Raw genomic sequence first — 25,210 nt, forward strand, 5'->3', positions numbered from 1 at the left:
CATTTACAGCTACTGTGTGCTTTTGACTATTGGAGACAATGAAGGAAAAGTCACCAAAATCACCAAAAATCATCAAATCACCAGCATATCTTTCTGTAATTTAAGCAAAGAGATCTAAATCTTGACCATTTCCAGATCTCATTTCCCTGGAAAATTAATTGTGAGCCAAATGACATGGGAAGTAGTGGAGAGAGAATTGTTCTAAGCCCCAATTTGAGTTCTATAAGGAGTCGTGTGCTTTTCTTAACCTCACACATTCATTGGCATCTGTGTGACAAATCTTCCACTTTTCTTTTTGAATTAAAAATTAAGGTTCCCAGAGGGAAATTATGCAATGGGAAATTGATACCTCAATAAACTTGGCTTACACATTTTATTGATTATGGTAAATCTAATTATTGCAATAAAGCTGGATAGGGGGGAGAAGTAGTCTTTTCATGCTCCGGTGCTTACGTATTTCTTTCTTTTAGAGTATTATCTACCTTGTTAGAATCTTCCTTTTCAAAAGTAACAAGTAAATCAGAGCGCCATTCCAAACTAAGTTTGCCTCAATTGTCTTGCAAAAATCATGATGGCTTTTAAACTATTTCCATGGACCAATGAATACTAAATATCATGCAAGCATTCAAATAAACATTAAAAGGAAAATGTTGTGGGTGAAAATTTGGAACAAAAAAATCAAGTTACGCTCTTGCTGCTACCTAGACCTATGGGTTCCGGCCTCTTTTTTCTTTTATTGATCACTTTCCTTATTAAGGATATTTAAGTTGTGGCTGATGCAAATCTTATTTTCTTTGTAGCAGTAGCCCTGGGCTCAGTGACCTGTAAAAAGACAGACCTTGTCAGACTTCGAAGGCCTCGTTTGGCTTTGTGCCCTGGGACCTGGCTGATGTGTGATTTCTCTGCCCTCTGGCCTATTTCCCTCTCAACCTCCGCCCTCTCCAGCAGGTCATGTCAAGAGGCCATGCCCTGAGGTTGGGAAATAAGGTGATAAACAACATCCACCAGTGGTAAGGAGGCCCCTTTCCTTCACCCGCTTTGAACGTTTAACCCACTCTGAGGTAAACATTTGTACTTCATCTTTGAAACAAAGTCATTTTCTTTTTTTACTCTGATTTACAAATAATAATAATAAAGCTGCATAGCTTAATATTAGAAAATAATAATAGTATTAAGCTTCTATTGAAGTTTATTGACTTTGTGATGGAAAAAGAAAAAGTAGGAAAGAGGGAAAAAAAGAAGGAATGCCCTCCAAACTACTCTTGATATCTAGATGTGGTTTTAAATTTTGAAACCTCTTCCAAGGAAAATGCCTGCATGGTACAGTTCTCTGATTCAAGATTCCTTTAAGGTATCTTTAGATCTTTTTTTTTTTTGTACGCTGTATGGCGGGGTCACATTTCATTCTTTTTCCATGTAAGTATCCTGTTATTGCAACAACATTTCTTGAATTTTGTTTGTTGTTTTTGTTGGTTTCTTTGGGAAGTGAATGGGCCGAGAATTGAATCCAGGTCTCTGCATGGCAGGTGAGAATTCTACCACTGAACTCCCCTCGCACACCCCACCCCACCCCACCCCCCACCTTTTTAAAAAGAGCGTTTTAAAATATGGAGAATAATAAGGCATCAGTGAGAGTCAGCGATGGCGGAATACAGGAGGTGGAGCGGGTTCTCATGACAAGCATGCAGGAAGGCCTAAAAGAAAGCCCCACAGCACAGAGAGACTCCATGCCTACATCTACCACGAATTAACTAAACCTGCACAGAAGTGATCTTGTTTTGTAGAACCTCAGTTTGCTCATCCGTAAGAAGGAGATCATAATACATGTGAATATCAAAGAAGATAATGCAAAAAGCACATTCCATGTAGCGAAGCAGTAGAAGGAGTTGATCTGTTGGAGTTGTGAAGTATCGTGAGCCTAGCAGAGCTGCCTTGCCAATAGAGGGCAATCTAAAATGGCCCAACGGCAGCTGAACCCATGGAGGCACGCTTCTCTTTCCAAAGTCAATACAAAACAGTTTCCTCCTGTGTTTATCAGAAAAATTCAGACTCACATTTTGGATTCTTTAAGGAAATGATAGAAGTCACTCAATCCTCAATTCCTCTCAATTCCTTTGATGGGAGAGGGGGTGTGGCTAAGTGATAAGGAATAGATTTTGGTCTATATCCTTTTAATTGAAGGAAAAACAAAGGAAGTAAACACATTACTCAATTAATTGGCAGTATTGACTGCATTTGGATCATTTTTATTTGGCATCTGGTACTGGACAGATTCTTAATAAATATTTTGAACAAATAAAATCTGATCCTAAATGTTCTGTGTTTTTAACAGTAATTTTTACCAATTCAAGTGATATATTTTTCTTCCCACCTTCCTATCTTGACGATATTAAGAAAGAACCACTTTTGTGACTTTCGTGATCCCTGTAGTCTAAAAGTTTTGCCCCACATATTCTTTTTCTGAGTGTTGCAAGTATAACTATGAAAATACTGCTGCCTTCGCAACTCAGAATTCCAGAACGATCACTGGATGTGGTGCAGGACAAGTGAAACATATCCTGCAGTTGTCAGAATTGGATGTTGGCTTTGAAGAGGAAATTGAATATGTCTCTGAAGCTGAAAGCAAGGGGGATAGTGAAAAGTCAATGTCAAATAACTTTTTTTGAAGTTCTTTGTAATCCAGTTTAAAAGAAAAAAAAAAGAGAGGGTCCATTAATTTTCTTTGAGATTCAAACGGAAAAAAAAAAAAAAAACTACACATTTAAGATGACATTTAAAATGAAAATGAACCTATGTGAGTCTTTGCTGGAAAGAAGTTATTTTCTAGGATGTAGCTTCATCAATGTACCTGTCAGTATATCTTTTCTCTCAATTGCCTGGCTAACCACAGATGAAATAATAGCCAGAGTATTTCAACTAAATTGCCCTAATGGATTACTGGCCAGACTCTTGTTAGTCTTCAAATTCAATTTATCTGTTCAAATGCAGTTGCTCCTTCTTATGGAGGGTTCGCATTGAAGTTCCTGGGACATCTGGACAAGAAGAAATAATCAGGACATAGAGGAGCAGGTGAGTCACTCCATAAATAATCAATCAAGTCTATAACATTGTCAAAATGAAATTTCTGAGGCTAAGACTTAAGAACCATGTGTCAAGTGATGTTTTAATATGTTTTTGTTCTTTGAAGCCACGCTAAAGGCCAAACATAGCTGGCCAGCTCTAGATATTGGCACTCAGGCTCAATGCCGTTCGATGACAGGCCTCTCCCTCAGTTCGATTGGTTTGCTTCCATATGAACTGGTTTTGCTGAAAGCACTGAAGGCCATCACACTCTGGAGTGGACTCTTGGTGTGTGGAGGTCCTTTTGTGTTAACTTCCTCCAGTTGGTATCTTCAGGTAGGTTCTGGGCCCTTTGATGCCTCCACCCAGCCTGAGGAAATTGTGATTTTCTCAGGAGGGGGAAAAAGAGTCTGCCTTAGTTACAAAACATTGACATAGTCATTTAGCTCCTCAAATTCTTAGAAAACGAAAAACAAACACATTTTCTTGAGCTTGTTTGCAGATTGTTCTGAAGTTTAACTGTTATAGAAAGTGTTTTTTAAATTATAAAAATTATGCAGATGAAGGCTGTGATTATTTCCCCTGGTCATATTTATGTGCTATCAGTGTTATATTATTTAGTCTTTTTATAAGGAATTAGCCATATTCTCATGTCCTGTTAGAATCCTGTGATATCTGCCACATTTTGAAGGAAAACAAAAAGTTTTTCTTTTCTTGACATGATGACAATTTAGATAATTATATAGAGTTCTCCCACTCTTAAATTAGTTTGTACAACCTCTTTCTTCTTAATTTACAAACTAAAGATTTTAATCCTCCCTTGTTTTTCTTTTTCTTCCATGTATTTAAATTAGTATTCCTATTGTCTAAGAACACGTTTATTTCTTTCAGGGAATCCCTTTCAACTGGTCATTCATACTCCGATGAGAGTTTAGTCGGTGGTATTTCCATCACATGTTCCTCTTTTCTCTGTTGGCTCACAGGCCGACTTCTTCACATCCCTCGTGTGTTCCCACATCTTGCAGGATGGGCTCAGCAGCTCTCGCCTGCATTGGGAAACTCACTTTCTTGAAAGAAGGAAGTTCAGGGCCTCGTTTCACGTCCTGCAAGTCAACCCCTTGGTCTCTTAACAGCTCAGGCATTAATCATATGGAATGTGATTTCTGTTCCATATTTAAACGTGTGGGGACCTGTCATGAGTCATGTTCCTCACTAATTAGTGAAATAAGGCAAGAGGGAATTCTAGATAAGATGTAAAGGAGCTAGTACGGACATTATCCCGCTGCCAGACAGCAGGTGGGTATATTCCCCTCACTGTAACAAAGGAATAGAGGTCACAAATGGTTATATTAAGGCTTAAAGCTGCTGCTCAAGCTGTTTGGCACATATGCATTATATTAGTTACCACGGTCACTTCCAATAAGAGACAATTCTTGGAGCGGAGTAACCAAACCTGGGATGGTTTATAAACCCTGCATAGGAAAGGAGTATTGAGCCATCTTAGTTGCTTGGTTTTGCAGTTTGGAGGAGTTGTTACTAAAGTGCTGTGACATCAAGTACATGCACATGAGAGCATGTTGTTGAGTATTTTTATAAGGAATTAGTCAATGTAATTGCAGGCTGTTAAGAGATTGTTACATAAACTCATTACATGTTGTAAACACTTCATCACGTGATATCCTTCCATGTCATAAATACATCATCAGAGACCATTATGTTCTCTAATAATGACTTCTCACATCCATTCATCACACAGAAATGAGTAAATGCCATGAGGAGAGCATAATCTGAACCATTTTTCACTGCTATGATAACTTCAGGTATAGAATTTCTTACCCTGGACTGTGTATTTCCATATACTGTCGTGCAGCCTGAAGATAAGTGTGCTGACCCTTTGTCTTTAGTCTTATAATCACTTTTGACTAAAGGCAATAAAATCTGACCTGACCTGTGCAGTTTATCAAAAGAATATTTTAAAAAGGAGGGGCAGAGAAAAAAAAAGAAGAAATAGGGAGAGGAGAAGAGGAAGGAGAAAAGAAATGGAAAGCAGCAAATAATGTAAAACTATTTAAAATAACTGTGTAATATAGACCTATTTGTGTTTGTGTGATACGGTGCTAATTTTTACATGCCTTGTGATTAACATTCCTAAATAAAATCCAGGCTACTCCCTGGATTTCAGGTTTTGACGTGAACTTTCATCTATTCTCTCAGGCCACATTTTGGAGACTTTCATTAATTCCTACCTCCTCCTTTCTGCACCTCCCCTTCCCAACAGCTTATTTCTTAAATTAAGACTCTGAGATGGAGGAAGACAGCTGTGAAAGAAAGTCAGACTAAGGCATTGGTTTCCAAACTTGTCCTGGGGGAGCCGTGGGTCTCCAGAGCCTCCTAGAGAAATGGGGGTGCTGGGCCATTTGCATCTCTTTTCTAACTTAACATCACAGTGTAAAATTCATGGAACTGGTGGTGCAAGGGTAGTTCAGTGGTAGAATTCTTGCCTGCCATGTGGGAGGACCCAGCTTTGATTCCCGGCCCATGCACTCCCTCCACTAAAAATTTTTTTCAATAAATGGTGCTGCAGTAATGGAATATTCACATGAAAAAGGAAGGATATGTGACCCCCCCACCACACAGCATACAAAAAAAAAAAGAAAATCCATGGAACTAACTAGTCTTTGCGTTCCTGCGAGTCTCAAACTCTCATGATCTCTCTCCAGTATGAGTATCAGAAATTGTCAGGAGGTGGTGGTGGGGGGGGGGAGCCTTCAGGAAGACCAATGGGGCTGGACCTCCCATCATGAATGCTCAACTTCAGATGCTGGACGCGCTCACCCAGAGAAGGGATGTGCAGTCATTATGTTGGTGTGTGTCTGTGTACATGTGTGAAAGTATGGCTTTGTGAAACACAAACATTTAAAGTAGCTCATCAATTTTGTGAGGCTGAATTGGCATTTCATCATTTTAAAAACTGAACCAGAAGTCTCAAACCATAGAAATGCTTGCCCATTTCTTGACTCCTGAGTGCTCTGGTGATCACCTAGCAACACATTGGTAAAGTCATCCATGCCTACCCATCTTCCAGTGTAGGGAATCATCCCTAAGGGACATGCACTTCCTCTCCTAATCAGAAAATTCACCACCGTTAACTGGGTTCTGGCTAAGAAGCATGCAGCTCCCTTCACTAAGGTTATTCCTTTGCTCCTAATGCAGAAGGTGTTTGGGGGAAAGAAAAAAAAAAAAAAACCCTGGCTTGATCCCTAGCAGAGAAGAATCACCAGGGCATGACCTTGACCTGCCCACCACAGCAGCAACAGGAAAAGAAGAATGAATCCATCACTAAATTGACATTTTGAGGAGCTTAAAATTTGCATATTCATATTTATGAAATATGTTCTTAAATAATCTCCATCTAGAATTTATAAGAGCCAAAGACAATTCCACTCCTAAAGAGATTTCTTTGTCTACATAGTACTGATAAAGGCCCTGCATAGCTGTGCCTCTTTGACTGTGTTTGGCTGCACAATGTAGACAAAGATGGCACAGAATCATTTTATGAAAAATGATCCAAGTAGCTTTTCATCTCCCAGTACCTTTCTGTATCCACAGAAGGGGAAGAGTGATTATCCATCCCTGTAGCTTCTCTCACAATATGGGAAAGAACAAGGACAAAGGAGATAGAAAGTTCTGCTCTCCATGTGCGTGATATGAGAGGATTAGCTTCAGAAGAGGCATCTCTGTGTTAATTCTAGAATGCTTTCTACTCTATGGAATGGATAAACACAACATACCAGCCCAAAGTGATAGTGATACCCAAATCCTCCATTCACACACCTATGCTCACCCTTTCTTTCTAGTTTCTTCTCTTTCTGCTTGCTGCACAGCTTTCCACGGACTGTCTGCTTCAAGTGTAGGGAAAATATGTCCTCCTTCATAAACACCATCCCATCCTTTCATAAGAAGATGCCTCCTCACAGCATTAGGAATTCTCACCAAAGCTTTCAAAGGCAAATAAAATGAGAGGTATTGTGGAGAAGATAGTAAGAAAGTATCAGCTATGAGCTTCAGTTCCAGGTAAGACAGGGAAGCTTTTGCAGGGACCCAGGCTAACTTTGTATCTATCAGCTTTCCTTTCCATATATGTTCTCAAATTAGAGGATGGTTAAAGCAGCCTCTTTCACTGAGGGAGAAGAGAGGATAATCTCACGGGCATTGCTGGAATGTTTTAGAAGAAAGATGGTTTTGGGGATAGAGGCAGAAGAACTCTTCTGAGGAGAACTGTGCATGTTTAAGGAGTTCAACCTCTTCCACAAATTAAGTGAAATATTTTAAAAGGAAACAATATTATTAAGTTTTATTTGTTTCAGCTACTTGGTTACAGCTCAACAAGGACACAATTAATGGAGGAAATAGAGTATTTTATAAGCCCAGGACTCTCCGCTCTCCGTCAATCCGTGACCAAGAGAAATTCTTTGCCTTAATCACCATGCATTCCTTTCAGAGAGCTCAAATATTGCCAAAATAATTATTCTAGGCTTAAGAAAAAAATTTGTCTAGTCACTCCCCCAAAAGTTATAATGAGTGAGCAGTAGAATGTTCCTGTGAGTAAATTAATAATGAACTTTGCCCTCTTTTGCAATATTTGCATATGTGTTTTAAGCAATAATGTGCTATTTCACATGTGTGCACATATACACACACATTCACGGCTCTCCCCACTCCCCAACACATACACATGGACACTCTGTAAACCTAAGTATCAGTGGGTAGCCTGGATGCTCTGGAAGGTAGAGTCCCAAGAAATAAATCCCTATGTCCACTCCAGATGCCACGCTCATGGACTTAAAAAGTGAAGAGTTTTTAATTTACCCTGTAAATAATGATACGCACTGGAAACTAGAAGTATTAAAAAGGAAAGGAAAGTTTGCCCAAATTTTAAGGAAGAGAAAACCAACTCAGAAACTACTAAATAGGGGGAAAATCCAAAACTGGTGGGAATTAGAATGCTCGAGATTTCAATTCATAGAGACTTTTCTTTGTGATCTCTTCTATTGAACAGGATACTGGAACACAGTTCAGAAAGTTCCAAAGTAATTTTCTCAGATGTCTCATAACTTTAATCTTTGAAAACAAACTTATTCCACTATTTTGACCCTTCTGTGAGGGATAGTTTTAAATGTAATACATTTCCTTGATTTCCCTTCTTTCACATCCAAAGAAAACCGGAGAGAAAGATTTCAGGTTAGGGCATAATAGAGGAAGTATCATCATTCCCTGACATGACTGAGATGAGCTGAGTGTCATTCTGAGTGTCCTCAAATAGGAGTGCATCCAAATGTCCTGTCCAGACACCATAAAATTCACCATCTAAAATGCAGACTGTGTGAACATTCCTAATCTCTGAATAGCATGGCAAAATAAATAATCATGCAACCCACTTTGCTTCACTTTTCCCTTCCCTCTTCACCTATAAATATGGTTTATTGTATACATAGCTCTTTAGGGTCAAGTATTAATGGTGAGAACCATTAAAAGGGCAAAGGTTGGCGGCTCCTGACTTCAGTGACCCTTAAATTTAATCTAGCATGGTAGGCACAGAATTAAATGTGATGAACTTGCAGAGTGTGATCAGACCTGCTTAACCCACACAATAGGGCAGAGGAGTGAAAAAACATTTTGAACAATAAAAACTAACTTTGCGATCTAATTACAGCCCCCAAGTTAAAGGTGAACGTTCACAGCCGACTTGCCACGCATGAAGGCCAGCCTCTGACATCTTTAAATTACCGCGTGGTTTCTGGGCTCCAGCAGCTGTTTTGGAATTTAATCAAACAAACACTGGTCTTTCTTTTTATTTAGCTTGATGTCCGCATCAATAAAAAGAGATGACAGGACTGCAGTTTGGGAAATATGGAAACCAATTTCTTCAGCCCCCCCTGAATTTGATTTTGCAAGGTAAATCTTTCAAATCAGCCACAATTAAATCCATATTTTATCCCTTTCAACTTGAGAGTTTTGTGTTCTAGTCTTTTCTCCTCCTCTCCCTCCTTCCAACTGTTTTCATTTGAGTATATCAGTTATTTTCACTTGACATTTGGAAGATAATTTCAATTTACCTACTTTTGAAAGTACTGATTATATATTCTATCTGACTTGATAGTATGATCATTTCCCCCACTATAATTCCTTTCCTGGATTTTTTAAGACTCACTCTATGAAGTCTCCAAGAGGCTGATTAATTTAGGGGTGTTTTTAACTTTTTATCGTGAAATAATTTTAGGTTCTAAAAACATTGCAAAAATAGAGTTTTCAACTTATTCTTCACACAGCTTACCCAAATCTTATCAACTTACGTAATGGAATATAATCATCAAAAATAGAAAGTTAAACCTGTTGATAATACAAACTAACCTGCAGAACTTATTCAAATTTCACCTATTTTCACAGGAAGCCTGTTTCTTTGGCCAGAATTTAGTTCATATTTTCATAAAATTCATATTTTGTATAATGTAAATCATGATAAACACATTGCATTTAGTTCTCATGTCTCCTGGGTTACCTTTGGACTATGACAGTGCCTCGTTTCCCTTATCATCCATGACTTTGACATTTTAAAGGATACTAGTCAGTTATCACACAGAACGGCTCTCAATCTGAGTTTGTGTGATGTTTTCATACAATGATGTTGATGCTATATATTTTTGGTAAAAAAAACAAACAAGCAAACCCAGAAGTGATGCTGTGCTCTTCTCAGTGATGTTGAATTTGGTCCTTTGGTTAATGTAATATCTTCTGGGTTTCTTGGCTATCAAATTCCTATACCTTTCTTTTTGTAATTAATAAATATCTGTGGGAAGATACTTTGAGACTATGCAAATACTCTGTTTCTCACCATCCTTTTGTCCAGTAATTTTAGCATCTATCAGTGGTTCTAGCCTGCAATATTTATTACTGTGGTTGCCTGCCGGTGATTTTTCTATTTCCCTTATTCCTTTAATATTTGTTGATTGAAATTCAACAGTAAGAAAGAGCTGGGTCTTTTCTCCCTTTTATTTGTTCATTCAGTTGTTTATTTCTATCTGCATGGGTGCATACATATTTGCTTCTGATTTTGAAGGATTTTTGCTTGTTTGATTTTACTTGCAATCTTATCTTATCCTACCTCCTATTCCTTCTTAACAGTTGCCTTTTCTATCAGGCTATACACCAGCTCTTCTTAAATTCTACAAGGTAATAAGTTTCCTGAAATTTTCTGCATTTTCATTATCAGGCTATGCAGCAGCTCTTCCTAAATTCTACAGAGGTTATAAATTTCCTACTACTTCTGAATCTTCGAGTCCATTTATTCCATTTTAGATATTCTAAAATGTCTTGTCTTTGTGTCAACAACAAAAGTATGGGAATTTCTAAAACATAGCTGAAACAAGTCGCAGATTATATAACACTAGATACATTTAATTAAATAAATATTTAGTATATACCCTCCAACGTGTCAAGCGCTCTACCAGATACTAGGTATGCCAAGATTAAAAAAACATTCCCCTGCACTTGAAGTATTTACAGCAAGTGAGCAAAGTAGTTGTGAAATGATTAATTTTGAAGCTAGTCAAATTAAGATGAATCCTATGCTACAGGCAAACTAGAGACCACTTCTTAATAAGTTTGGGGAAGTATTTATAGATTAAATATCATTTAGTTGGGTTGTAAAATAGTACGTATTTTAACAAGCAACAAGGATCATTTGAATAAAATTCAAAAGTGGTTTGGAATTTGGAAACAATGTAATGCGACACAGACATACATATAAATGTGTATCATATATACACACACACACACAAAACTCGCTTACCTTTCAATATCTGAAAGGCATTTTACTTTAAACCTTATCATGATTTACATTATACAAAATATGAAAGATTCAGCTGGAAGCATTAGATAATCCAGCACCGAGTATTTCAAGTTTCAGCCATGTTGTTAGCATGTCTGTCTGCACATTTTCAACAGTCCTTTTGGAAACAAAACCATTTTCATCCTTTTGGTCTTGAGTCTCTCTTTGAGGAAATTATAGCTCTTCATAGTTTCAGTTTTCCCAATAATTTACAAAGCAACCAGTTGGCCCCTCTACACTTTGAAGATTTGATTGTGCATCGTGGAGGAGAAGGAAGTCATGAAATTGAAATTTGCTGACAGGAAGAGTCCACCCCTGTATGCTTACTATTGGTGATATATGACAAATGTTTATGTGAACTCTTCCATAAAAATAGAGTCCTGTATTCACACAACCATCAAATTTTATAGTCACAACAATTTTAAGTCATCAGTTCCAATACCTTGAAACTTGGAGAGGTGAACTGACTACCCCAAGACTGCCCAGCTGATTGGAGACAGATCAAGGAACTAAAACCAGCTTTCCTGAGTCTACGTCTAATACTTTTTGTTATATTCATCTACTGGATATATTCTACTGTTTCTTCAAATGCCAGAATTTGACACCAAGAGAGTTTGAGGACAAAAAAAAATCACGTACTAAAACTATTAGAAAAATGGATCAAGGGGATATGAAACTTTAGTATGTGTATATATACATATATATATATATATAAACTGGGAACTTTTAAAATACAGATTCTAATTCAGAAGGTCTGTAATGGGGTCTGTGTATCTGCAGCTCTAATAAGCTTACAGGTAATGTAGATGCTGTTGGTTCAGAATCCACACTTTGTTTAGCAAGAGGCCTGCTGACCGTTCAGGGATGTCTGTAGGCCAGAGAGTTGTGTGTTGCTGGTCATTATTATTGGGTGAGTTGAGATGAGAAGGAAGAAAGGAATAAAATAGCAGGAAATAGACGGACTAGGGCACTCAGGGAGAAAAGTGAATATGAAAACTTCACACTGATTTTAGATTTAGAGGAACATTTAAAAGAAGCGTAGATTCCTTTCCATCCTCCAAATCCTCCATACCAGCTGCCTCGTGTGGAGCATGCTGTGAGGCATCAGTTTTAAGTCTGGCTACCAAAGTCTGGTTTCCATTTCAGAAAGGAAACTTCCCCGTTGTTAGGGTGTTCATATGAAAAGAACCCCCATCCTATTTACCTCTGAGGCCATCTCCACTACAGTCTTCCCCTGGTCCCCAATATACCAAGGACATGCAATATGAGGGCATATTTACAGCTATGGTGAACCTTGTAAATGAACTGCTCCCAGTGTAAAAACAAAATAGAAATGGGTCAACATCAGAGACAGACTCCATTGCTAAAAGCTACAAAGATAAACCTGGAAGAATCAGAGCTGGCTTAAGGTTTACTAATTATCTTTCCTCTTACTCAACCAGCTTATCTTGGCCCATTGAGGAATTTATCTTCATTTTGTCTCTTGCATTTAGCTTGTTTGACTAGGAAATGAATTGCTTGAATTCCATAGGGGCTGAATGTTTAACCTGAATGGAATCACATGGACTAACTGCAAATACTGAAATGCAGTGGGGACTCAAAGAAGGGAGTCTTGAGTCCTGAACTTACAGCTAAAGACAAAAATGCTATTTATACCAAGTCATATGGCTTAAAGATATATAAATTATCCACAAGGATTACTAATGGCTTATGAATAAAATAAAAAGAAAAATCAACATTGCCCCTTAAAGAAATCAATAAATGTGCTTACCAGGTAGATATTGCTACCCATCATAACCTGCCAAACCCCAACCAGGACCATTCCAGCCAATCCTAAAGAACACTTAGGGCAATATATAAGATTCCACAAGGGTTCTATGTACTAGTGTAACTTTCCAGAAACCTACAACCTCCAGATAGGTCCCTGGACCAGATAAATCCTGAAGCCTAGAGGGCCCAGCCTCTCCAGAACAATAGATGGTTCCATCTCCCTACCCCATATTATTGGCAGACTCTTCCAACATGAAAAAGTTAGAATGGCCATAGTCCAAACACCCCTAAAGAGAGGGATAGAAAGATCAAAGGTGATGGTAGAGTTATATAGAGAAGATAGGATTTAACAAATGAATATCAATGCTGAATCCTTAAATTGATAGCTCTTTTAGTCTCCAGTATCTTAGAGCAGCTAGAAATAAAAACCTAAAATTGTGAAATTGTAACCCTGTCAAAGTCTGAAATATGTTCTACAACTAATTGTGGTGCTGTGCTTTGAAATTTACTGCTGTTTTGTATATATGTCATTTTTCACAAAAAAGAAAGAAAAAATTGATTGTGGTGATAAAAAAATATTTAAGCCTTCTAGCCTCCTATATTCTGGAGCAGCTAGAAGGAAAAATCTGAGAGGATCATATGGTAGCCCATGACGAACTCTGGGATCTGTCCTGTAACTACCTGTTGAAAAGTGCTTTTAAAACTATTGCTTTTTTTTTTTTTAATGTCTTTGCTTTGTATATATGTTATTCTAGACAATAAAAAAGTTAAAAAAAATGTGCTTAAAAGAAACTTCAATGACTTTTACCTTCACTCATTAACTTGTTGCTTTCCTGGATATTTGGCTTTTAGAGAGAAGTTCTTTCTTTGTTGACTGTGGACACACATCAGGCATCTGTAGTCTCAGGCCACAGAGCAAGAGGAGAAGCGGGTTTGGGGCAGAGAAGAGGGATACCAACTGTAACTTGCCCCAAGACAAGAGACTGTTCTACAAAAGAAGCTTAGTTCCATCCATTCCAACAGTGCAAAGGTTTGAAAGTCAAAGTTCTTCTCGAGATGGCAGAACAAGGCCATTTGCATTCTTCACAGGACAACCACAAATAACGATCCAGAAAGTTTGTGTATTAAAGCCACATGGGAGGGGACGTGGGCCCTTTCTTCCTTAGAGGAGGAAAGAACAATTGCTCTGTTGGAAGAAGACCGAGAAGACAATAGCCCAATTGATTACTCAACTGTATCCCTAAAGCCTAATGAACTTAGTTGACTGATTATGGTCAGACAAGTTGAAACCAAATAATCCTTGTTAAAACAAGGGGCATAAATGGCTTATGTGCAAGACACCAGCTAAAGACAGAGTTGTCCAGCCAAAGCATAGAAATCACCTGACTCATTTCTCTGGATTTCCAAAGGGTCTTTTCCTTTTCTGTAAACAAAAGAGCAGAATGGAGAGTGCTACTTCCATGTCAGAAAGAAGGTTGTAGCCTTGCACCTGATGACTAAATCTGGCCAGGCTGAATAGTCCGTTTTTGAGTCTCTATAAAAATGTACCACCTCTTCTCTCCATTCCCCGCACCGTGTCCCAAGAAGAGAGACCAAACAGCACCCGAAGCAGGTTTCTGTAAAGTAGAAGGACCCACCTATTCCTTTGGTACATACTCTTATTATATCCATTTTGCAGATGAAAAAACTCCAGCACAAAGAACTTCATGCCCAAAGTCATCCAGCCAGTAGAGAATGAAGTCAGAACTGGAACCTGGAGAGTCTGAAACCAGGTCAGAGCCTAGATTCCAACATGAAGAGTAGCAGTAGAGATGGGACTAGAACTGAGCTTTCCTCACCCTCTGTCCAGTCTGTTTTGTATCTGCCACATCACCTCCCAGACCAAGTGGCTTAGTTCAAATAAGAACATTTATGTTAGGAGCTGAAGAGACCTGAGATCTCATTAACCTCTCCAGTACTTCTCTCAAACGGTCTCATGGGTACCCATAAGTATTATTTTATTTCTGGCTCATAAACTTTCCACCAGGACAGGACACCACATCAGTGAAGTCATTAAATCTTTATAATAACAATATTATGCTAATGGAAATTATTAGTTTATTCCTCTTCCCTAAAAACCATCTGGTAGGTTTACCTGGCAATTACTTTGAGATGTCACAGTGGATCTTAAAGCATAAAGAATATAGGGATTCATAAGTTTCCCTGAGCAATGGAGTTTTCCATGCAGTAACAAGCTGGCAAGTCTGGCCTATTGGATTTAGACATAAACAGGATACTGGAAAAGACTTAGAGGAGAGCACATGACAGCTCTCAGATTAGAATTCAGGTGGTAGAGTAGAGAGCATAGGTGTTTCCAGGCCCAAGCTTTCTATGGAGAGCATTTGCTGCCAATATTTTGATTGCATTATGAATTTCTTCTTTTTTATATAAATGGTTTGTTCTTTAATACTGAATAATAAAACATCAGTATTAGAACCAATTTAAGTAATTTACAATAATTAGAATCTTAAGTAGGCAGCCCATGTTCAAAGCAGAACAATCTCTCTCCAAACAAGAGTGACGTCAGAGGCTTTGGGTTTGGTTCTGTTTTCTCTCTCCCCTTCCTGCAGCTCAAACGCGTGGCATAGTTTTCCTTCCTGGAGCCCAGTTACCCAGTAACTCCTGAAATGGCTGGATAAATGTTGGCTGCCGTGCACATTCAACCTTGAAAGCACAACAAGCTGGGATTTTAATTCAAACAAATGTGAAAATGGATTATAAATAAGATCCAGCTGCATTTCTAATAGTCAAGAGAAAAAAAAAAAATAGCTGAGACCAGAAAATCTGAAAAAAGAAAACGAAAGCACCTTGCCTCCCTGCTCCCTGTGGCCGTCCCCAGATCCTGTTGAAAGAGGACTCAAGAAGGTCTAACATGTTTTAATTAGATTTAATTAAGTTGTCATTTGTTACTTGGCTTCCTGAAATTTCTGTCCAATTAAACCAGGCTCCATTTTCAGATCTGCACATTTATCTACAGCTCCGCATTTAGTGAAGAAAGAAAAAAAAAAGTTTAGCAAAGACTGTTTGCTGGAGACTTCCCTCCATTCCGTTGCCAACAACTGCAGTTTATATATTATTAGCACAGATGTTGGCCAGCACAACTCAAGTCTTCTGCAGGGGTGTTGACAAAGTCTACCCTCCTTGACCCCCGATAATCCTTTTCTCTTTCCCACAGTACCGTTCATAGAAGTCAATGTTTGATTATGACCAAATTGTCAGCAATTCATCTCAAGCCATTAGCACCTCATGTAATGTAGTTATATTACCTACAGCCTGGATCAGTGGGGAAATCCAACCTTCTCCATTTCATATTCATATTGATAAAAGACACTTTTAACTGGTTACTTCTTAAATGTCAGCCTCTACCAGATGATTTAATTAAGCCTGGTAATATCCTCTAGAAGGTCAGTTACAGTCCTGCAGGCTGTCTATGCCTTGCACAACCACAGAGGGCGCTGTCGGTGACTGTCAGCATTGATTTGCATTTTTACTTATGATGATTTTCCGGCAGATGGCAGCAAAGTGTCTTGAGGAAAGGGCCCCCATTTCTAATTCATGCATTTGCCCTGGGGCAGTAATGACCCCTAAGAATTCTCATTGGGTTGAATTTTAAGCAAATAATAGAACATAATGTCCTTGAAGGATTTTTTACTCTATCTTAAGAATTGTCTGTTTTGTTTTTTTAATTGGCAAATGGCAGCGCTATTTGTTACTAAGTAGCAATCTATAATTATATGATACCACACAGGTTTTCACACTGAAACACAGCTCCTGCATTTAAAAAAAAAAAAACTCACTCCTGAATGAAATTAAATCATGAATTTTGAAGGAAACAAAGTTATGTGTGCAATGCTCAATGGACAACATATCTCCTTTTTTTGTTTCTTTGACTTAGTGTGAAACCCTCAGTTCCTCCACTATTTACTCTTGAGAATCGTTAATACAGACCAGACGTGGAATTTGCCTACAATGGCAAATGCTTCCCAAACATTTCAGCTAACAGTCCCTAGGTTTGTCTATTCCCTTCCAAGGATTGTTTGTTTCACCTGCAAACATTGCCGATGTGAAAATGTTTGTCCCCCTCATTGTGGGGAAGCAATTATTTGTTTGAGGGGAAGCTTGCCTAGATAGCAGACAATTTCACAAACATGCCCACAAGTTAATGTGATTCAAAAACCTCCTGTTCCTCACTCCAGTCTCATTGAAATGTTTCTGTCTGGGATTTTAGCACGTATTCTTGCAGGGTCTCTAAAATACATTAGCATAGCCTTTGGGGAGGCAGGATTGCCCTGGGAGTCTCAAAAATGTGTTTGTGGCCTAAGAGACCAGTAGTCTTCAGGGGACAGGTGAGACTGCGAAATCCAACCCAATCGGGCAATGAGAGGTTATAGCCGCCAATGTCCCTAAGCTATGGGCCTGCAAAATCGCCCGACTTCATTCTCAACCGGGAATAAACAAGGAGAAACACAAATGGAGAATTTTTTTAAAGTAGGGTAAAGGGCCAAGAATTAGTAGATTGGTTTCCTAAAAGTTAAATATGGTGCTAGTATTTTAAAGAAATAAAGTTAAAAGATGCCAGTGTTGACATGTTGGAAAACTAAAGTTCATTTCTTCCTATAAAATTTCCTTTAAGATTCATCCTATTGAACTTATTATTAAATTTAATCTTCAAACTTAAATTTCTTCTAATGAAATAAACAAAGACAAGGAGGAGAAAGAGGGAGAAAGAGAGAGGTCGGAAGGAAAGAAGGAAGTGGAAAGAAGAAAAGAGGGAGGAAAGCGAAGAAAGCCAAAGAAAAGTTCAATTTAGATGAAATTTTTAAATCTAGATGAAATTTCTGAAGGCTGCTGTGTATCAAAGCCTTAAAAAGTGCAAACTCTGGCTCATCGGTTTCATTTCCAGAAATTTATTCAATAGAAATAAGAAGAGATGTGCGGAAAACAGATGTGGAGTATGTTTATGAAACTATTCACTGCAGCACTGTTCATAACAGAAACTAACTAAACACAGCTTCGACGTCCAGCTAGAGGGGATTTTATAAACTGAATTATGATATAAACCTCTGCTGACCATTGCTCCCTCATCCTATACAGTCCTTTGCATACCAGCTTCCGTTCATTTTACCAGCCTTTGCAATTCCAATGGCCTCTTCTTTGAATGCTCTACCCTATCACTTCACAGAGCTAGCTGTTCCTTCTCCTCTGAGTCTCAGCTTTAGACCTGCTTAGGCTGCCTTTATCATTCACCCCAGTATGCTGTGAACTCACTTCACAGTATCTATACCCACTTCAATGACCTGATGGTGGTTTTCTCTGAGTGTTTATTGCCCACTTCCTTCTAATAGCTGAAATGTCAAGATGGCCAGGGCAATAGCCAGCTATTGTGTGTCTCATGACCATCCTATGACCTTCCCCATAGAAAGAACTCAGAAAAAGTTTCTTAAAAGAATAAATCTATAAAGCAAGATATTTTCCCAGTGCCTGCCCATGCAAAAAAAAAAAAACAAGATATTAAACATGATATTGCCATCATGTGACCTACATAAACCTAAGACACATCAAATATGATACTATAAGAGAGCACTGAAGATCTATGGAAACAAGTGAAAAAAATCACATTACAAATTGATATCTACAGCATTGTTCAAATTTAAATTAAAAAATTCTTTGTATGTATTACCGAATTTTTGCATCTTCTATGCTGAACATCTATTACTTTTAGAATCCAGGGCAAAGTTTCAGAGTGCCTCTTATTTAATTCTATTGTCTATTTATACGCTACGTACTTCTTAAGATCCTAAATGATATAAGGGTCTTAGAGTAGCTTTTCAAATGTGCTAGGCAACCCTGTGCATCGAAAAATTCGACCTCTATCAGTTACCTATTTCTGTTTTAACAAACTATTCCAAACCCAGGAGCAAGACACATTAACAATCATATCAGTATTCTCTCTCAGTTTGGGGGGTTAACCAGCCAGGGGGGCTGTTCTTTTTTTTTAAATACAAAAAAATACCAAATAAATGCAAACATTCCTATTTTGATCATTCTGTTCTACATATATAATCAGTAATTCACAATATCATCCCATAGTTGCATATTCATCATCATGATCATTTCTTAGAACATTTGCATCAATTCAGAAAAAGAAATAAAATGACAATAGAAAAAGAAATAAAACGAAAACAGAAAAAAAAAATTGTACATACCATACCCCTTACCCCTCCCTTTCATTGACAGGGGGCTGCTCTTGCTCAGGATTTCTCATGCGTTTGCTATCAGATGGTGGCTGGAAATATGGTCATCCAGAGTGACCCCTCACAGGTCATGCAGTGGACGCTGGCTGTCAGCTGGGGATGCAGCCTGAGCTGTCAGCCATGAACCTAAGCAGGGGCTCTCCACGTGGCCTCATCTTCCCCCCAGGACAGCAGCTGTGATCCGATGGAACCAAGAGAAAGCCACACCATCTTTTGTGGCTGAGCCTTTCTAGTCTCAAATCATCACTTCTGCCATAGCTACATGAGAAGATTATCAAAGTCACATTATAAGACTACCATGTGGGATGGGAGATATAATGGTGGCCATATTTGGAAAATACAATTGGCCAAAATCCTTTTAAACTTTCATTTTACATTTCTCATTAGTAGCCGGAATCTTTACAAGTGTGATGAAAGTACAGTTGAGCATTGCTTAATAAGCTTACATTTTTTACATCATATACCTAATAAATACTGTTGATGAGTCTTAGGGGGTAGAAGTAGCAGTCTGGAGTGCTGTTTTTTTCATTCAGTGTCTACAAGTGTCTGAAGTTGCCTCTCTCGACCTCATTTGCATTTTGCCTATTGAAATTCAGTCTGCCCTGAATATTTTTGAGAATGGAAAGAATGGAGAAAATAGCATTTCCAAAAGCAAATTCTTCAAGGAGCTAGTTTCAAGGGATGTTATAGGGGCTACTTAAAAAAAAAAAAATTCCTGGAGTGGACTGGAAATCTACAAAAGGAGGATCAGAACTCAGAAGCTGAAACAAATAATAGGAGTTGCCGTCTTTACCACACTTTTTTAAACAAGGAATCCTTTTTTGTTATAGGCGCTTACAGAATTTCTGTTCTACAGAAATGTAATTGGATAATATGAAAGTCAGATAATGTGTAGCAAACTGTTGCTTAATAAGCTATAATTTGTTATTTCCATTAATTAATTTGTCAGTTCCTTTTCAGTGATGTGAACTATGTATGTGAAGATACTTTAATTTTTTCCTATTAAAGGGGGAGAATAATAGCTGCCTTGGAACTATGACATAAAAGTGAGAAGCAATATATTTAATGTGCCCAGAAGAAATACCTGAACTATAATAAGTTCTCAGTTGGTGATTATTTCTACATAAGAAAATAATTTTTTTTCTCTGACCCTGAGTTGCTTATTGCCTACTAAATAAGTGTTATGTAACTACAAGCTATTAAATGGTTTTTCAGCTATTTCCATATCTGCCTTCTGAAGTACACTATGATGCATGGCATTTATTAATCCCTTTTCAAAGAAAGAGAGTACTAAGAGAATTCTTTACTGGCCCCCAAAAGCTGTAATAAAGTTTTTGGTCTGTCTTAGGCTCTTAATGCAAATTAAGTCTCAAATGCTATTGAAATCACAAGCTCAGGCCATGTTTAAGTATGAGATTTAAATTCATATCCCAGACAAGTTGAGAGAATCCCGAACCATGTGATTCCAAGCCATGGAATTGAAGGGACTCTAGCTGAAGTAAGGACACATTCACAACCCAAGGTCCCTATCAAAGATGAGTTCACTAACAAAACGTACAAATCACAAGTGCATATTAACCATCATGAGGGAGAAACGAGGGAAGTACCCTTCATTCTAGCACCCTAAGAATGAAGAATTATAAAGTAATCTAAAAAGCTATAAAATAAGTGTGTGTAAAATTCTGAAGACCCTGATGGGTGCGGGAACAGCAGTGCTTGGTGTGTCTTGGAGGTGGGGGCCGGCGGTAGCAGCTGTCCCTGGCTTCCTTGCGTGAGCCAGCAGGGGGGCGGCCTCTCCCTCTGCCCATCACCCTTCGCTTTGTCCAGACTTCTGCAGGCCCTTCGAGTTCTTGGTACAAATCTTTTTAGCAAATTGGCAAATATTGAAGAGTATCCCCTCCTACTGATGTTATGACGTTTTCGTATCTCAATTCAATGCCATGTGTCATTCTGGTCATAGGGATCCACAAATACGAGCAGAAAGCAAAACTGCTGGACTCGGGTATTCAAGGCCTGGTTTGCAAAGCAGCTGATGACAAACTTTGGGCAGCCATCTGGGCCCCCCAGCCTCTGGATAAGATTGTTCCATCTCTGCTGTTTCCCATGTGAACGGTAGAAGAGGTCCACGGTTGTTAGGCCGTCCTTCTCCTTCCGTGACGGACATGGAAGAGAACCCGCCGTGCCAGCTGAAAGCCTTTTCAGAGCACTGCCGGGTCCAGCGATTCTGGGGCTATGAGTAGCGCGGTTAGACCAGTTTTGCGTACTTTAGAGCATCGTAAACTATGAGATCCCATTTAATTTGCAGTTTAATGCTTTAAAAATGTAATGTATTCCATTCAGTATTCTCACTATATGATCCAGGAGATTCTAAGACACCTTGAGGCTGGTAAAAAATAAAAAGATGTTTTTGCAGGTTTAGGCAGGTATAATTCAGATGGTTAGAGCCTGTCCGCATTGCTGCTAAAGGTTCCATAGGCCCCAGGGCTAGAAGTCTCAAACACTCTATTGAAGCATCCATGTCTGAAAGTGTCGAATTGAAAGCAAATGATTTACAGGGGGAATCTGAGGGCAGTGCCAACTTAAACACAAGTTCCGAAGACAATGACAAGCAGGTACAGAAGGCTAGCATCCAAACAATAGGGTGCTTTGGAAGGCACCTACCAGATTATCAGAGGTTTTTGGAACAACAGCTCATGGTTAGTGTATCAGTCCACAAGAGGCTTTGGGAGCCAGAAAAATTCAGATACTGTAGCTGAGATCTTTACTTACGGTAACCTCTGGATACAAAGACGATTGTTACTGTGCTATCTGGGCCTTTCCTGGGTCCTTTGTTTTCATCCCCTCTCGTGGAAGATTGTGTACTGAGACAGTTAGTAATGGCAGTGATGCATAAGGGCAAAGCTCCAAGGGATCAGAATAATACCAGATGTATCTGACCTAAAGACTGAAAGAGAAAAAAAAATTGTAGACGAGACACAGGTTTCATGAAAAGTGTGGACAACTATCCTGGCACATCTATTGGGAAGGGAATGTTCTCTTGCTCCCTACTGAAGTGGTCAGTAAAGATGTGATTATTGATTTCATTTGATTAACCATTGCTTTACAGGACAGCACAATCATCTATAAGGATTTGCCACTAAGCTTGCAATCATAATGGCCAAATGCAGGGACAGCTATCATCTGACTTACAAAGTTGACATACGCTACACCCAGTGTCATGAGCAGGTTATGGAAATTTGACATACAGAAGCCCTTATTTTTAACCAGAGCCTATTTTCAGAGATAAATGAATGATTCCAAAATCTTCCCAAGATAAGTGAACATACTTTCTGAGCAACAGTATTTTGGTGGAAGAAGATATAATGTTGAGGTATTATCAGTACTCTATATGCCATAAGTAACAGATGGAAATCGACTTTCTAGAAGTCAAAGCAATGTGGACTTGTATCCATTAAGGTGGATGCTTTACTCAGCAAACTCCTTCTGACGATGTGGTTAGTAATCCTGAAGAAGTAACCTTTGAAGCATTGAGGAAAGCAATTGATACCAGAGGAATAGAAGAAAAGGAAAAAGAAGAGAGGTGCCTCGTGATGAAGAAATTCCAGAAAACGCCTTTTGGAGAAATAGCAACACAGTGCGAATGCAAAGTAAATCTGCTTCATGATAGTCTTGCTCAGATATTAGAACTCAACATAAGCCCTCCTCCAAGACTGCCAGGAAAACTGACTATTACTTCTGAGTATGCCCAATGCCTGTCAGTCCCAGTCCATGAGATGGAATTTCCAGAACTGTATTTGCATTGAGTGGCTCCTGAAGACCTCAGCATAGTATTATAAAGCCCCCAAATTAATGCCAAGCTGAGTTTTCAGAGGTTAACTGATGTATATTAACATACATACTGTAAATAATGATGGAAACCATCTTTAACCAACTGCATGTCAAACTATATTAGAATTTCATATCAGAAATTTTGGACTATACATTATTTAGAATATTTTGAAGACAGTATTATGACATGTTAATTTCTTTTGGGTTCATATTGGTTTTTAAAGTTGCACACATACTAGTCCATTGCTAAACTAGTCCATTGCTAAACACTATATTTTAAACTTTTCAAAGACATGATTTTCTTTTTAATTAATCCTTCTGAGGATTGAAAGTGTATGAGGTGACTATAGTATTTCTTAACTATACACAACTGCTTAGAAATAGAATTGCTTTTGCTTTTGGTCATCTGCAAAAGCAAATATATGCCTGTATATTCCTGATCCTGGAGCTGCAAAACTATTCTGTGAATTTTTTGTCCCCAGGGTTTAGATAAGTTGTGATCAGCTTCCTTCTATTTGTTTACTATAATAACATTTGACAGACATTCCTCACTTAAGGTAATAAGAAATCTATTGAATAGCATTCCCAGAATACAACCCCACACACACACACACAAATTACCATACTTTTAGTATCTAGTTGTTCTAATGCCGTGTCTCCTGCCGAGAGTTTGAACATTGTACTTGAGAGGCTTAGCATACTCTTGGAGTACCGAACTGTGCATTTTTCACATCATAAGTTATTACTTCACAGGCCATGCTTTGAAATTATAGTAGGATTTTCAGTAGCTCCATTAATGAGATATATATACTTGGTATAGAAAAAAAAAAAGACATTTAAAACAGCTGCTCATTCACCTGTGAGGGATCTGTACATTTCTATTGAGTACATTAATTTACATTTTTACATTGTGCATTTTTAAATCCCTGAGGTCAGAAATCCCCCCAAAAATGCTTTAATTTGTAAGAGTTGAACCATGACTCGTATTTATCTCTCTTTAGGATTAGTTATATTACATTTGAAAAGAGTGCCTATGGTTTTAGAAATCAAGTGTGCTAAGGATGATCATTTTATGCTTCTCTTGATTTAAGCTACATAGATTTCATGTAAACTTTTCCTTAAGCATAAGAAACCCACAGTGTTTCTTAAAGCCATGTACATTTTAGTGAATTCCGTGACATGGTAAGCATTAATAATGTCCTTTGCAAATCATAAAGTACTTTTAGGACACTTAGAAAATCACCATTTTATGATTCTACTACCTTTTCAGATTAGATTTCTTTTTACAAAAATCAACATATTTAACAAACTATGGTTTATAAAAGCAATTCGATTTTTGGCTTTTATTTTTGTTTGAAAAATTGCAGTGAAGAATAGGATGTTATAACTTGAGTGTTTAAGATTGTTTGGGCACATTTAGTAGAAACAGCAAGTTGTAAGGAAGGGATGATATAACAAGCACACTCAAAAATTTTGGAATATTTAAACCAAAGTGCCTTCTTACCTAAAGACATCTTAAAAGAGATTCTAGCCACTTAAACCTACACAAGGACACTAAACCATCCTGATAGCTCATTAAACGTAGCTGAACAAGACATGAATCATTGGCATGAAGAAATACATTAAGTATTAAGAGCAATAAATTTAAACAAATCCAATTATAGACATATTTCAATGACTGTAGAAAAGAGAGAAAGAGATAAAAAGATAGAGATCCCTTACTTACGAAGGAATGGAAAAAACTGACAGCAAAAACCAAGGCTAGAAGGCAATGTAACAAAAAACATTTTCAAAGTGCCAGGCAAAATTGCTGTCAACCTAGAATATGTACCCAGCTAAGCTATAATCTGAGAAAAAGGATAAAATAAAGACATTTTCAGATATAGATTAGGAGAGTTTATTACTTACAGATTTTCAGAAAAAAAATTACACAAAGAAAATGAACTCAGAAAAAAAGGAGTAGGATACAATATACAAATTAATAAGCATACAACAATAATTTTATATTTACTAATTAAGGTGAAACTAAAAAACTATAACCTGGAAGATGGGAGTGAATCGATCAGAGTTAAGGTATTTTTAGTTCCTTGCATTGTTTTGAAGGGGAATTGAGATATCGGTCCATGCTAGATTCTGTCACAAAAATAAAGCATGTTTAAAATATAAGTGTAACCACCACAAAAGGAAAAATATATATATATATATATAACATCCAAAATAAGAGGAAGGGAAAAAGAAAATAAAGAAAACTCAGTTATCTTGATATAAATCAAGAAAAACAATGAATCTTCAAGGCAAAGAGAAAAACTAAAATACGTTGGTAGAACTAAGTTCAAATATATAAGCAATCACTACAAATTAAAATGGATTG

At 37.9% G+C, this 25,210-nt stretch overlaps 1 pseudogene; it reads left to right on the top strand.

Moving 5' to 3' along the window:
- LOC143680652 (protein EFR3 homolog A pseudogene) overlaps positions 1 to 22,814 on the top strand; it is a 132,134-nt pseudogene extending 109,320 nt beyond the window's left edge.
- Positions 22,815 to 25,210: the final 2,396 nt, after the last annotated feature.

This window comes from Tamandua tetradactyla, chromosome 1, assembly GCF_023851605.1.
Source record: "Tamandua tetradactyla isolate mTamTet1 chromosome 1, mTamTet1.pri, whole genome shotgun sequence".
Taxonomy (NCBI): domain Eukaryota; kingdom Metazoa; phylum Chordata; class Mammalia; order Pilosa; family Myrmecophagidae; genus Tamandua; species Tamandua tetradactyla.